Genomic DNA, 14,693 nt, shown 5'->3' with positions numbered 1-14,693 from the left:
AATAGAGAGGAACTGACACAGTTTTCTGCACACATTTATAGTTAATGCCATACTTAATTGTGAAAGATTGAATGCTTTCCCCCTACGTTTGTGAAGAAGACAAAGATGTCTGCTCACAGCACTGCTATTCTATGCAATACTGGAAGTTTAAGCCAGATCAGCAAGGCATTAAAAAAGGAATTAAAGGCATACAGATCAAAAGAAAGAAAACTGCCTTTTTTTTCTGATGACATGACCATCTGAGTATACATGATATTTCCTGGGTATACCAGGTCAAGTTCATCATAGGACTTTTGCACTTGTTGGCCCTTCATGCCTGGAATACCCTTCATCTGGGTATCTTGTCACTTATCTTCTCACCAAAACCAGTTGTGCTCAAATGTCATCATCTCAAAGAGACATCTTTTATTCACGTGTTTTTGTTTTTTTTTTTTGGTATCAAGTTCTATCTCTTTGGCATTATTTTTCTCCAAAGCATGTATTGCCCTTAACCTGCCTCCCAATTAGAACGTGAACGCTGAACGGGCAGAGATTTTTGATGTTTTGTTCTCTTCTGTGGTTACAACAGATAAAACAGTGCCTAGTATGGGGGAGCCATTGATCAACTATTTGAAATATTTAGCATTGCAAAAATAAAAAAAAAATAAGAAGCTCTCATCTCTCTTTGTTTTGAATTCTGTATTTGAACTATACTGAATAATTACCCTTTCATTATCTCTTTCCGAAAGTTTGACTTTCTTAATATTTTTGCCCTTAACATTCCCATAAAACTTTTAACGTTTAACTCAGGTTTATTTCTTTTTCCCTTCCCCTTATGTTCTTGCAAAACTCTTCATCCAAAAACCACAGCAGAAAAATGCCATCTCACAGAGAGATAAGGTGACTTCATGTACAGAGGCAGTATTTATAGTTCAAATATGAAAAAAAGGGTGTCTTATGTGGAGATCAGTTAAGTAAGGCTTAGTCCATGAAGACTTTACTTTGCGCAAATCTAATTAAGTCATCTCCATGCCCATCATGGGGCTTCAACTCATGACCTTGAGATCAAGAGTCACATGCTCTACCAGTGAGCCAGCAAAGCACTCCCTTTTGAGCAAATCTGTAAATTACTTCTAAATAAAGCCGATGAGAATGAAAAGAAATCCAGCTGGAAGCTGGCAACAATTTGGTGGGGTGAGAGACAACTGACAATAGATAGAGAAAGCTAAGACCTCAGTGCCTGGAATGGGGCTGGAAGGGCTGACACAGGCAGTGTAAAGTAATCAAATCCTAACTTCGAGTGGCAACAAATCTCAAGCATCCAAAGCCCGAGATTCCTATGTAGTCCTGGTTGCAGGGAAAGGCTAAAGACAGAAACTGATTGAAGTTCTGTGTGAGGTTTTGAATAACTGACTCCCCTTTCTTAGCTCACAGCTCCTCATTCTGCATTTTGCTCCCCGCAGTAGGTAAAGATGACATTCGCTTTTGGACAGGGTGAACCAGAGGCTCAGGGAATATGGCCCAGGTGAGACTGTAGTGGGACATTGCACTGAAAATGAAGGAGGTAGAAAGGGTAAGATGAATAGCAAAATACCTCAGCGACTTTCCTTCACATCACTCTCTCCCCACAATACAACAGGGTGATCAGGGTAAGTCACTGGGGAGTGGATGGACCTCTTTTCCTTCTCCCCAAGAGGTTGAAGCATTGACCACTTGAAATTTGGCCTATCGTGTTGACCCCTGGTTCCTGTCTTTTATCAGGGACATCTTGATTAAGGGAGAGAAACCAGCAACATTCCACTGAGCTTTATGATTAATGAAGATGGCAATGTCATTACTATAGTCTATGAACTCTTATTGATGTTCGGTTAATTTTAAGAGGCTCCCTGGGTAGCCAAGGGGTCTAGGAGAAAGCTGACCTCCTTGAGCATCATGGCATCTGGCAAAGGACTGAAGACAGGGAATGCTACTCCTTCCTGCCGGCAGAATATGGTAGAGATCCAAATACGGTAGAGATTTGGTTTCATCATGCTTAAGGAGGCCTCAGTAGCCACGCTGAGCTTGTGGGGGGCTGTTTCCATGACACAAAGCATAATGAGCAGCTGAGTGCAGAGGGCCACAGACTTAGCGTCTGTGCGATCCTTTGCTTCCAGGAGAGCCCAGTTAATCGCCAGTCATTTGTTGCTTTAATGATGTACAGTGTGAGGCTGAGAGGGGCACTTTCTTCTATCAGGAGCCCTTGAGAAGCTTGTGGCCATCACAGATCATCCAGAGACTCAGAAGGCATGAGAAGAAGCTATCAAAGCCTTTATCGAAGGGCACTATTGGGAGGGTTTGTTGACTTCATTTTGGACAGATCTTAGATCCTTTTGTTGGAGGAGACCCCTTGTTAGCAATACAGCAACGTTAAGTAAAATTTGTAAATGAGGAAGATATTGCTACCAGCACTCAAAGAGGACTAAAATATGTTGGACTCACGTGTCTTTAGTGAGTGAGTCAGACTTTTCTCTTTGGGGGAAGATGCCATCAATGGAAGGTCATGCCTGCGTTCCTGGAGAAAGTCGGATGCAGTTAAGGTCTTGTCGGCAAAGACTGTGTGTCATGATAAAGCTGTTGAGGTGTCTTGTGGTATGACCCACCCAGAAAGGCATATGGTGTCGGCTGAGAGGCTGCTGACGCAGGCACTGAACAGAACATATTAGCCAAATCTATGCTAGCAAAATATATGAGCAAACCTGGATGGAGTCAGTAGCTTTCATAATATTGGGTATTGGGTACGGGAGACCTAATGGATGGCAGACTTTAAGATGCAGTGCCCCCTCCCCCCTCGAGATGCCATTTAGTTTTTCTAAGTTTAAGAACAGGTAGAATTGAGCTGTCAAATGGAGAAGCAGTAGGGATAATCACTCCTTTATTAATTAACTCTTATATAAAAGATATAATCCTTGAAGGCCCTGTTGTAGCATATACGGGGCCATATTATCTATGTTAATTTGGGGACTGTGGGATCCCATTTTACCAAGCCATTTGTAAGTGCCAAAGATTTCATTTAATTTATTAATTATTATGTCATAGAGTTCGCAACAATGGAATACTTTAGGGCAATGAGTGCTATGACTAGGGGAAATTTAGGCAAGGTTACATGCAGTTAAAGTGAGGCACACCTACTTTTATTCTACTTTATACTTGGTTTCTTTCCCGAGATTGTAGGGGATAGCATGTTTCCATTATAATTTCAGCTCAAGCATTGATTAAGTTAACAAAGCTTTATCAATTAGTGAACTTCAGCAAGTGCTAATGTTAATTTAGAGCATATGTTGTAGAGACACAAAAACCAATCTATGCCATTTTTATTTTATTTACATATTTTTTGCTAAATTATTTAGCAATTTTGGATTTCCAATTGGGTCAAATTATTTGTTTTAATTTAATATATATATATGTCATATATATTACATACAATGTAAAGTTCTATAATATACAGTAAAACCTTGGATTGCAAGTAACTTGTTCTGAGAGTGTTCCGCAAGACAAGCAAACATTTCTATTAAAATTTATTAGAAATGCAAGGCAATACGAGTAGTACATGATGCTGAACATTACATGGTCACAACTGAGCCAACGGTTCTTGGAATTCGCTTTGATATACAAGTACTTTGGATTACACACGTGTTTCCAGAAGGCATTATGCTTGCAAACCAAGCTTTTACTGTATGTAGTTTATTTACTTTTTCTCCCCCTGTGTCAAGGTGTTTTATTATTTTTTTTTCTCTTTTTTTTTTTTTTTTTTTTTTTTTTTTGTCCTGGGGTTCAAGCCACTTAACGCTGTGGTTGTTAGTTTCTGTCTCTGAGAACTCATAGTGTGGACCTTCCAGGTGATTACAGGAAAAGAAGACAGGGGAAGAGGCATTTCTTGTTCTAAGGCTTCCCACTCTACCTTCCAGGGGCTGCAGTTACACACAGAGAGCCATAACAACCTGTCCTTGGAACAGCACAGTTAGCCACCTGGTGTGAACTATCAGTCCCTTCCATTGTCTTTCTGAACATAATCTTTGAGCCTGGCACATATCTCTAGGTAGCTAAATATTTTAGTTTCTGTTTTCTCCTATTTGTCCCCAACTGTTTTTGCTCTTTGGATGTTTATGGAATAAGCTCCAGTGGTCCGGAATGGCCATGTTTGTTAGTGTCTCATTCCAGGGTTTCTCAGTTGACCTTGAAGGTCGGGATTGGCATCCAGGAGAGCAATAGTGGCTCTGGTTCTAGGGAGGAATGCTAGGGTTTTGATCTTTTTTAAAAAATTTTTTTAACGTTTGTTTTTGAGACAGAGAGAGACAGAGCATGAACGGGGGAGGGTCAGAGAGAGGGAGACACAGAATCGGAAACCGGCTCCAGGCTCCGAGCTGTCAGCACAGAGCCCGACGCGGGGCTCGAACCCACGGACCGCGAGATCGTGACCTGAGCCGAAGTCGGCGGGTCAACCGACTGAGCCACCCAGGCGCCCCTAGGGTTTTGATCTTAAAACAAGCTCTTAGCTTGTTGATAAACCACTTGCTGCTAAGTAGTGCCTGGGTGCATTGACTTGGAGTTTTACATTTCTCCAGACACTTGGAGACCTCTTCTATAGTCTTAGGGGGCAGAGAGATAAAAGTCATAAGATTCTGACCACAGGTCTACATGATATGTGTCCTGATGACACGTCTGGGGACCGAGAGTGACAGATTCGGGTAAGCAGTAATCCAGAAGCTCCTTCTTGTCCCTACGTGCAGATACGAGCGTGAGGTCGCTTAACTTGTCTTGGGCAGTGCAACCTCAGGGAAGGCTTACATTATGAGTTGCACAGTTTAGGGCGGCAAGTGATGACAAATCCCAAAATAAACAGCACACTGTGCAGTGTCCAGAGTGCAGGTGCAGCAGACAGCAGTGCCTCCCAGGCTGAGTCTGCTTTTGCACAGATGTAGTTAGCAAGCCAAGGACAGTCTGCATACATCTCTGTCAAGTCTAGTGCCAAACCACCCTGTTCACTGAACCAATTGTTTTCATCACATTACCTTGGGTGAGGTGCGCTAAGGTGGGGAGCAGATGAAGAGAGAAACTGGAAAGAGATTCATAGTTTGCTATACATGTTTACAATCCCCTGGGGAGAACGCAGTATGCCTTGGGCATTGCTTACTGGGCAAAGGAAAAAATGAGAACACGGGCAATCACCTTTATTGTGGTTTTAAGGAACAGGTAAGGAAAGGTAAGCAGGTTTAGAATTGGCTATTTGGATAATTGCAGCAGACTCTGAGCAATGGGCAGTTCATAGTCTTTGGGTCCTGAGTTGTCTGGTGCCTGCTATTGGGTGATGAGGGCAGATGGATAGTGACCCAGAGTGTGAGAGTGAGGTAAGGGGGTGGTTGGGTGAAGACTTGGTCTGCAATTCCAGAGGGGAACTGTCTGGCTTCAAGCCAGTGCCTCAAGCTGGGCCAAGGCCAGCATTAAAATAAAACACAATATTACAGGGTATTGTTTCTTCTAGGCCCTCTCAAATGAACGAACAAGGAGACTGTGTGTGTGTGTGTGTGTGTGTGTGTGTGTGTGTGTAAACCTACCCAGAATAGGGATCTCACTAAAGGCAAAAATCAAAATTAGTAATTAATTTTACTATAATTTCCCTCTATGTCTTTGGTTAGGTTTATTCCTAGGTATTTTTTCGTTTCTGGTGCAATTGTAAATCGAATCAATTCCTTGATTTCTCTATATGTTGCTTCATTATTGTGTATAGGAATGCAACCGATTTCTGTGCATTGGTTTTGTATCCTGCGACTTTGCCGAATTCATAGATCAGTTCTAGCAGTTTTTGGGGGGAATCTTTTGGGTTTTCCACATAGAATGTCATGTCATCTGTGAAGAGTGAAAAATTGACTTTCTCCTTGCCTATTTGGATGGATGCCTTTTATTCCTTTGTATTGTTTGACTGCTGAGGCTGAGACTTCCAGTGCTATGTTGGATAACGGTGGAGAGAGTGTCGTGTTCCTGACCTCAGGGGGAAAGCTCTGAGTTTTTCCCCCTTGAGGATGATATTAGCGGTGGGTCTTTCATATATGGCTCTCATGATCTCGAGGTATGATCGTTCTATCCCTACTTCTTGAGGGTTTTTATCAAGAGAGGATGCTGTATTTTGTAAATGCTTTCTCTGCATCTATTGAGAGGATCGTGTGGTTCTTGTCCTTTTCCTTATTGATGTGATGTATCTTATTGATTGTTTCATGGATATCGAACCAGCCCTATATCCTAGGTATAAATCCCACTTGGCCGTGGTGAGTGATTCTTTTAATGTATTGTTGGATCCAGTTGGCTAGTATCTTGTTAAGGATTTTTGCATCCATGTTCATCAACTAAATTGGTCTGTAGTTTTCCTTTTTAGTGGGGTCTTCGTCTGGTTTTGTAATCAAGGTAATGCTGGCTTCATAGAATGAGTTTGGAAGTTTTCCTTCCATTTCTATGTTTTGGAACAGCTTCAAGAGAATAGGTGTTAAATCTTCTTTAAATGTTTGATAAAATTCCCCTGGAAAGCCATCCAGCTCTGGACTCTTTTGGGGGGGGGGGATTTTTGATTACTAATTTGATTTCTTTATTGTTTGTGGGTCTGTTCAAGTTTTCTCTCTCTTCCTGTTTCAGTTTTGGTAGTTTACATGTTTCTAGGAATTTGTCCATTTCTTCCAGATTACCCATTTCATTGGCATATAATTGCTCATAATCTCTTCTTACTGTTTTTATTTCTGCTGTGTTGGTTGTGATCTCTCCGCTTTCATTCTTGATTTTATTTATTTGGGTCCTTTCCTTTTTGTTTTTGATCAAACTGGCTAGGGGCTTATCAATTTTGTTAATTCTTTCAGAGAACCAACTCCTGGTTTCATTGATCTATTCTACTATTTTGTTTTTTGTTTTTTGTTTTGGTTTTGGTTTTGATAGCATTGATTTCTGCTCTAATCTTTATTATTTCCTGTCTTCTGGTTTGGGTTTTATTTTCTGTTCTTTTTCCAGCTCTTTAAGGTATAAGCTTAGGTTGTGTATCTGAGACCTTTCTTCCTTCTTTAGGAAGGCCTGGATTGCTATATACTTCCCTCTTATGACTGCCTTTGCTGTGTTCCAGAGGTTTTGGGCTGTGGTGTTATCATTTTCATTGGCTTCAATGTACTTTTTAATTTCCTCTTTAACCTCTAGGTTACCCCATTTATTCTTTACTAGGATGTTCTTTAGTCTCCAATTATTTGTTATCTTTCCAATTTTTTTTTCTTGTGGTTGATTTCAAGTTTCATAGCATTGTGGCCTGAAAATATGCATGGTATGATCTCAATCTTTTTGTACTTGTTGAGGGCTGATTTGTGTCCCAGTTTGTGATCTCTTCTGGAGAAAGTTTCAGGTGCACCGGAGAAGAATGTGTATTCTGCTTCTTTAGGATGAGATGTCCTGAATATATGTGTTAGGTCCATCCAGTCCAGGGTGTCATTCAAATAGATTGTTTCCGGGGCGCCTGGGTGGCGCAGTCGGTTAAGCGTCCGACTTCAGCCAGGTCACGATCTCGCGTTCCGTGAGTTCGAGCCCCGTGTCAGGCTCTGGGCTGATGGCTCAGAGCCTGGAGCCTGTTTCCGATTCTGTGTCTCCCTCTCTCTCTGCCCCTCGCCCGTTCATGCTCTGTCTCTCTCTCTGTCCCAAAAATAAATAAACGTTGAAAAAAAAAATAGATTGTTTCCTTGATTTTCTGTTTAGATGATCTATCCATTGATGTAACTGGGTTGTTGATGTCCCTTACTATTATGGTATTATTATGAATGAGTTCTTTATGTTTGTGATTAATTGGTATATATTTGGGTGCTTCCACATTTGGAGTATGAATGTTTACAATTGTTACATCTTCTTGGTGGATAGATCCTTTAATTATGATATAATGCCCTTCTTTATCTCTTGTTGCAGTCTTTATTTTAAGGTCTAGATTGTCTGATATAAGTATGGCTACTCGGGCTTTCTTCTGGCAACCATTAGCATGATAGACTGTTCTCCATCCCTTACTTTCAATCTGAAAGTGTCTTCAGTTCTAAAATGCGTCTCCTATAAACAGCATATACATGGATTTTGTTTTCCTATCCATTCTGTTACCCTATGTCTTTTGATTGGAGCACTTAGTCTATTGACGTTTAGAGTGAGTATTGAAAGATATGAATTTATTGCCATTATGATGCTTGTAGAGTTGGAGTTTCTGGTGGTGTTCTCTAATCCTTTCTAGTCTTTATTGCTTTTGGTCTTTTTTCCCATCTTTTATCCCCTCAGATAATCCCCCTTAAAATTTCTTGCAGGCTCGTTTAGTGGTCATGAACTCCTATAGATTTTCTTTGTCAGGGAAACTTTTTGTAATCTCTCCATCTATTTTGAATGACAACCTTGCTGGATAAAGAATTTTTGGCTGTATTTTTCTGATTAGCACACTGAATATATCCTGCCACTCCTTTCTGGCCTGCCAAATTTCTGTGGACAGCTCTGCTGCAAACATTATCTATCTTCCTTAGTAGCTAAGGACTTTTTTTTTTTTTTCCCTTGCTGCTTTCATGACTCTTTCCTTGCCTTACTATTTTGTGAATTTGACTATGATATGCCTTATTAATGGTCATTTTTTTTAATCTAATAGGAGTTCTCTGTGCTTCCTGATTTTGATGTCTGTGTCTTTCCCCATGTTAGGCAAGTTTTCCACTATGATTTGCTCACATAAACCTTCTACCCCTTTTTCTCTCTCTTCATCTTCTGGGGCCCCTATGATTCTGATGTTATTCTTTTTTAAGAAGTCACTGAGTTCTCCGTTTCTTGTATCATACTCTTTTGCCTTAGTCTCCATTTTTTTTTTGTCAGCTTCATTATTCTCCATAAGTTTGTCCTCTATATTACTGGTTTGCTGCTCTGTTTCATTCCTCCTTGCCGCCATGGCATCCATTCAAGATTGCAGCTCAGTTATAGCATTTTTTATTTCATCCTGACTAGCTTTTACTTCTCTAATCTACACAGAAGGGGATTCTAATCTGTGTTCAACCCCAGCTAGTATTATTATTATCATGATTCTAAATTCTGGTTCAGACATCTTGCTTCTATCTTTGTTGATTAAGTCCCTGACTGTCATTTCTTGCTGTCTTTCATTCAGGGTGAATTCCTTCATTTAGTCATTTTGAAGGAAGAAAAGGAATGAATAAAGTAAAAAAAAATATTAAACAATTAAAAACAATACAAAAAATGAAAACAGGATGCTAGATCCTAGGTATGTTTTGGTCTGGTTGTTGAAAGAAGCTTGCTAGATTAGAGAAAACAGGGAAAGATAAGAAAAGAAAAAAAGGAAAAAGGAAAAAAAAAAAAGGAAAGCATTTGAAAATGTGAAAAAAATGAACACAGTAGAATAGAATAAAATGAAATGATGGAAGTAAAATGGAATTTTAAAGAAATTTAAAGAAACATCTTTTTAAAAAAAATGGAAAATAAAATATTTTTTTCTCTTTCTGTGTTCAAGAATAAGAAAAGAAAAATAAAAAAAAAATTGAATAGATGGGCCAGCGAACAGAATGAAGTTTCCCCTGGAAGTCAAACTATGAAGCAGTTTATAATCCTAAACTAAGCAGGTAGAGAGACTAGTGGTGTTTCTGAAGAGCACGGTTGGACCAACTGGGCAGGGTTAGTGTAATGGCTCTGTGCTCCACTAGATGGTGGGGCTTGGCTTACTGGGGTGGATTTTTGTGATGCATATAGACTTGCTTACGCCTGCACGGGAGGGGTGAAAATGGCATCACCCAGCTACCCAGTCTCTAGTATCAGACCTCTGTGCTCTCCCTGACTAGCAATTAAATACCCCTTCTTTATCTCTGGCTTCTATCCACTCTCTGCTTCTACACTGTCTGTAACCAAACTGTCAGGACACCAGGCAGCACCTCCCTCCTGAGTTTTATCTCAGATGGGGCTGTGTTTCCCAACCCCTCATGTCTGAGGGCCCTGCAGCTTTGACCTGTTCTGATTCTCCGGGGGAGGGTCTTGCTGAGCAATGGTCAGGTCCTGGCCCACTCCTAGGAACGTTTGCAAGACCATGCCACTGCTGATGCCCAGAGACCGTGGGCCAGCGCACCCCAGAAAAAGTTTGAGTGATTGTGTAGCAAGAGCGTTTCAGGGATTGTGAGAAATCACAACACATAGCTGGCACCAGGCTACCTCCTTAAGATCCTCACTCCAACACCAGAAAATGTGGCCATTCTCTGGGGTCCTCTGGGACCTTCGTCTGTGGGGAGGCCATAACGCCTCTACCAAATGTCATCCCATCAGGGGAACCACCTCTCCCTGTGTGGCCTGAGGACCCTGAGGACCTTGCTCTCTGCTCCCACGGATTCACCCTTGCCACCAGAGCACTGCCAGGTATTGATCTGTAGAGTTTCAGACTCTGTGCTCTCCCTGTTTGTAGCATCGTAATGGAATTTAAACCCTCTCCTTTCTCTTTTCTCCCTGTTTTTGTTCAGTTACTTGCATACTCTTTTTTTTTCTCTCCAGCTGCTTTTGGGGGTGGGGGATGCTTTCCTGTACTCTTCCCCCATCTCTGTCCTCTCTCTGCAAGCAAAAACAACTCCCTGCCCTCCGTGGCTTCTCTTTCCCCCAGTTCACCTCTCTGTGCCACATACCTGCCAAGTTCTGTGGTTCAGATTGTGCAGATGGTTATGTTAATCCCGAAATCAGTTTTCTAGGCGTGGAGGATGGTTTAGTGTTGATCTGGCTGGATTTCAGGGACCAGAGATACAAAAAAACTTCCATGTGGTTCTGCCATCTTGGTCCTTCCCCGCTATAATGTGCGTCTGAATCAGCATGATGACAAACGCAACTATCACAAGTTATTTAATAATAATATAAAATTACAAGCTAATTCCTCTAAGATACTAAATATCACAAAATTGTAATCACAATGATTGTTATTAATGCCAATATTTACAAATGTATAAATCCCCTTCTTTGAAAACTAGACTGTTGAAAACATAAAAGAAACAATGGTTACAAAAATATTCAAATATATTTTCACATACCATTTAAAACATATTCTAGGACAAATCACTTACTCAAATATTTTTTTCCTGCCAACTGGTTTTGTGCAGACGACATATTCAAACACAATTTATTAGGTGATTAAGGGTGAATGAATCTCTGTTTCTTATGACCTTTTAAATATATATGTGCCTGAATCAATTAGAAGTCACATCACAAAATTTTTAGTTAAGGAAACAAAGATTAAACAAAAAGAAGTAGCATGGTTAGTACAGGACTTCTCAGAGCTGTCATATCTTAATAAGTGTTGGGAAATAAGAGACAGAATGGAGCAGGTGATGAACACACAGTTGGAAGCTCACAGCACCTGGATTTCAATATAAAGGATTCACTGCTGACTGACCTTGGTCAAGTTAGTTGACATCTGTGTATCTCTTTTTACATTATAAAGGCTCATTTGTAAGAACAGAGCTATAAAGATTAAAAGATTTGGGTGGATTTTATTTCATTTCATTTTATTTTATTTCATTTTATTTTATTTTATTTTATTTATTTTATGAGATATGCAGAGACAAGCAGAGACAGAGAATCCCCTGCAGGCTCCGCACCATCAGCATTGAGCCCGATGTGGGGCTCAAAGTTATGAAATGTGAGATCATGACCTGAGCTGAAATCAAGAGTTGGACACTCAACCAACTGGACATGAGCTACCTAGGTGCCCCAGAAGATTCAATTTTGTAGATGCTGGAGAAAAATGAAGGTGGAAAGGTACAATTCCCAATTGTCTGCAATGGGAACTTTAAAAATAAACAGGAAATATTTAACTTTCAAAACAACCCCCACGTCCAGCTATTTAAATCAGATAGGAAGGACCTACTGCAAATTATATTTGCCAACAGGCTTAGGGGAATGTCAGTCTCCTTTTTCTCTACCGTCAATGTAGCAGGAGAAGGATTCTGTGAAGCTTGCCAAGGAGTAAAACTAAAGGGAAGGAAGCAAGATACCCCAGATGTCCTTTAAATATGATCCCTAAAAATGAATATTTTTAAACGTATTCTCCTTAACTGCTTAGATTTTGTGAAATGATCTAAGAGGTGACTTTAATGCCTAAGCCTTCTCAGTAAGAAAGCCACTGCTTCCTTACAACAAAGGATTTCTAAACTCTAAATAACATTATTCAGTAAAAATAGAATAAAAAAGAATGAAACACTTAGCAATAAATTTGCAGAAGTACAAAATATATATTCTGAAAACTAAAAAAAAAAAATGACTGAAAGAAATTAAAGAAGATCTGAATAAATGGAAAGACATTCTATTTGCACGGACCCGAAGACTTAATGATGTGTTAAGATAGCAATGCCTCCACAATGGTTTTTAGATCAATCTGTATCAAAATCCAAGCTTACTTCTTCGCAGAAATAGACAAGTTAATGCTAAGATTCATATGAAAATGCAAGGGAATTAGAATAGCCAAAACAGTTTTGCAAAAGTTGAGACACTCACATTTCCTGATTTTAAAACTTAACAGTTTTAAAGAGATGGTAATCTAGACAGTGTGAGATATGTCCACATATGGCATATGGGTGGTCATATAGTCATTGAAAAAGAATTGAGAGTCCAGAAATAAACCTCCACATTTACAGTCAATTGATTTTCAAAGGTGACAAGACCAATGGGGGGAAATTGTTTGTTCAGCAAATGGTGCTAGGAAAACTGGATATCCACACGCAAAATAACGTATTTGGAAACATATCATTTGCAAAAATTAACTCAAAATGGATCAACAACATAATATAAGAGCTAAAATATAAAACTCCTAGAAGACAACAGAGGTGTAAAGCATGGTGACACATTGAAATAATTCTAATAGATGTTTTTCCAAAGGAGATTTATGTAAATGTCCAATGAGCAAATGAGGAGATGCTCAACATTGTTAGCTATCAAGTACATATGTATCTTATATCAGAGTCATATGTGATACAACTTTATAGCCATTGGGATAGTTATAATCACAAAGGTAGATAAAGACAGGTGTCCGTGAAGATGTGAAATTGGAATTCTCAGACACTGCTCGTAAGAATGTAAAACGGTACAGCTGCATATTGGAAAACAATCTGACATTTCCCACTTTCACTCCTTGGTATAGGCTCAAGAGAAAAAAAAACACACATGTACACACAAAATTTGCACATAAAAGTTTATAGCAGCATTATTTATAATAACCAAAGAATAAACCCAACCTAAATGTCCATCAGTGAAAGAATGGATAAATAAAATGTGGTATACCCATGCAGTGGAATGTTAAAAAATGAAATATTGAAACCCTCAGCAACATGGATGATTCTTGAAAACATCGTGGTTAGAAGCCAAACACCAAAGACTATCTACGGTGTGATACCATTTATGGGGAATGCCAACAGGAGGCAAATCTACAGAGGTAGAAAGAGATGAGTGGATGCCTAAGGATAAGATGGGCTTTAAGGACTGAGGGATATGGGGTAATTTTGAAAAATGCCAATGTTTTAAAATTGATTGTGGTGATGGATGCATAACTCTGTGAAGATACTGAAAGCCACCAAATTATATGCTTTAAATGGTTGGTTTTATGGTACCTAAATTGTATCTCTGTGAAACCATTTTTAAAAGGACAAAATAACCCGTATATATTCACATATCTATAAATGTTTCTGTATGTAGCCCTCTGTATCTGCATTACACCAGATGAGAGTTAATACTGATGTCTTTAACTACCTTCCATTACCCCATGGACTGTTTTCACCTTCTTCCCTTGCTCCACTCCAACAGTGACAAACCGGTTCCTTCCCTCCACCATCCACTTACTTGTTTAATTTCAACATATATGTATAGCAATATCAGAATTATTAGCCATACCTTCATGTGAAACAATTTTATCAAGTAGAATACAGTACCATGTGCAGTTCCCTTTGTCTTTATTCTAGCATTTGTCTTGCAGACTCCATTCATTTCCAAAGTTACTTAGGTCAGTGCGTCCCCCACCCCCCCATTCGTTTCAAGGAAATGGTTACATACATTTGTAATGAAATTTGGGATTGTTTTGTCATAGCTGCTATTCCCTCTTTGGATCCCCTATCTTCCTAAATGACTCTTTTAAACATATATATGTTAAGATGCACCCTTTGTTCTCTAAAGTTCTATGTGTTTTGACTAAAGCATAACACCATGTACCCATTATTGTAATATCTAAAAGAATAGTTTCATTATCCTGTAAGTCCCCTATGCTTCACTTATTCAACCTTTCCTCCCTCTCTGTGAATGCCTGGCAACCACTGATTATTTCTTTTTTCTTTTTTTTTTTTTACTTAATTTTTTAATGCTTATTTTATTTTTGAGAAAGAGAGAGAGACAGCGTGAGTGTGGGAGGGGCAGAGAGACAGAGGAAGACAGAGACTCTGCTCATTCCAGGCCCTGAGCCGGCAGCTCAGAGACTGACACGGAGTTCAAACTCACAAACTCTGAGATCATGACCTGAGCTGAAGTCAGACGTGTAACTGACTGAGCCACCCAGGGGCCCCACTGATCACTGTATTGTCTGCATAGTTTTGCCTTTTCGGAATGTCATATAAATGGAATCATAGTATGTATCCTTTTGAGACTGACTTCTTTTACTTAGTAGTATACATTTGTGGTTTCTCCGTGTC

General features: G+C 39.6%; 1 protein-coding gene across 1 annotated transcript in view; it reads left to right on the top strand.

Moving 5' to 3' along the window:
• The window catches only part of SNTG1 (syntrophin gamma 1), a 310,753-nt gene that overhangs the window by 37,979 nt on the left and 258,081 nt on the right, over positions 1-14,693 (top strand). The gene's annotated exons all lie outside the window — the stretch shown is intronic.

The sequence above is a fragment of the Lynx canadensis genome, chromosome F2 (genome assembly GCF_007474595.2).
Source record: "Lynx canadensis isolate LIC74 chromosome F2, mLynCan4.pri.v2, whole genome shotgun sequence".
Taxonomy (NCBI): domain Eukaryota; kingdom Metazoa; phylum Chordata; class Mammalia; order Carnivora; family Felidae; genus Lynx; species Lynx canadensis.
The sequence above is the reverse complement of the archived record's forward strand: the minus strand, read 5'-3'. Positions and strand labels throughout refer to the sequence as shown.